Source organism: Octopus bimaculoides, chromosome 14 (genome assembly GCF_001194135.2).
Source record: "Octopus bimaculoides isolate UCB-OBI-ISO-001 chromosome 14, ASM119413v2, whole genome shotgun sequence".
NCBI classification, from domain to species: domain Eukaryota; kingdom Metazoa; phylum Mollusca; class Cephalopoda; order Octopoda; family Octopodidae; genus Octopus; species Octopus bimaculoides.
In genome coordinates this window covers 33,323,429-33,324,911 of record NC_068994.1, presented here as the reverse complement: position 1 = coordinate 33,324,911, position 1,483 = coordinate 33,323,429, and the positions used below count along the sequence as shown (strand labels likewise).

General features: G+C 39.5%; 1 protein-coding gene across 1 annotated transcript in view; it reads left to right on the top strand.

The window, feature by feature from the left end:
• The window catches only part of LOC106869384 (protocadherin-17), a 222,538-nt gene that overhangs the window by 1,311 nt on the left and 219,744 nt on the right, over window positions 1-1,483 (top strand). The gene's annotated exons all lie outside the window — the stretch shown is intronic.

The following is a 1,483-nucleotide window of genomic DNA, read 5'->3' as shown; positions in this document are numbered from 1 at the left end:
TTATATGTGTGTGTGTATGTGTGTAAGTATGTATGTGTAGTGCTGTGTGTGTGTATCTGTGTGTCTGTGAGTGTGTATGTGTGTGTGTCTGTGTGTTAGTGCATATGATTTGTCCACTAAGTTTTTGTCAAGGTAGTGTATTGTGTGTGTGTGTGTGGATTCGTGCATGTTTGTGTGTGTGGTGTGTGTGTTTGTGTGTATGTGTGTGTGTGTGAGAACGATTGCATCCCATTTTTGTCAAAAATAGTGCTGTTCATGTGAATGAGCATGTGTGTGTATGTCTATGTGTAGTGATTCATGTGTATGTGTGTCTAGTGCTGTAGCATTTTCTGTGTATGCGTGTGAATCTGTGTGTATAATGTAGTTTCTGTGTACATGCGTGTCTAGTGCTGTTGTATGCATGTGTACGCGTGCTGTGTCAAGGGTCGCGATCATTTTTTTGTCAAAGCATTGTTGCATGTGTGTGTCTAGTGCTGTGTGTTTGTAAGTGTGTGTGTGTGTGCGCGCGCGCATTTGTGTATGTATGTGCATGTATGTGTGTCTGTGGTGTGTATGTGTATGTATTTGTATGTGTGTTTGTGGTGTGTTTGTGTATGTATTTTTTGTCAAGGCATTGTTGCATGCGTGTGTGTGTCTAGTGCTGTGTGTGTGTCTAGTGCTGTGTGTTTGTAAGTGTATGTGTGTGTGTGTGTGTGTGCGTTTGCGTATGTATGTGCATGTATGTGTGTTTGTGGTGTGTATGTGTATGTATTTGTATGTACGTGTTTGTGTGTCTGTGTGTGCGCTGGTAGTGTGTGTGGTGCTGCAAGTTTGTGTGTGTGTGTGTGTGTGTGTGTGTGTGTGTGTGTGTGTGTGCACGCATGTGTGTATGTATGCTATGTCAAGAGTCATACTAAGTTTTTGTCTAGGCAGTATTGTATGTTCGCAAGCATGTATGTGTATGTGTGTATATATCTGTTCATAAGTGTATACGAGAGTGAGTTGCATGAAGGTCATACCACGGTTTTTGTTGTATGCGTATGCATACATGAGTATGTATATGTGTGTATATACGTATGTGGATATATATATATATATATATGTATCTGTATATATGTGTATGTGTGTTTGTATGATGTACATGAATGACAGTTGTATCACGTCTTCTTTGAGCGTAATGTGGTGTGTGTTTGTGAATTCATGTGTGAGTGTGAGCGTGAACGTGTCTGTGTGTGTTTGTCAGGAGTCCTACCAAGTTTCTGATGGATTCAATATTGTGTGTGTACGTGTGTTTGTCTCAAAGATCATACACAGTCAGTGTTAATGTTGGCTATTGTAGTGTTGTGTGTGCGGAGAGGATTTGTGCTGTGTTACAGTGAATATATTGTGAAGAGAGTTAACGGAAAAATCAACAACTGATATCTTCATACCTTTATATACCAATAAATATATACATATATATATATAAATATATATGCGTGTGTGTGTGTGTGTGTGTGTGTGT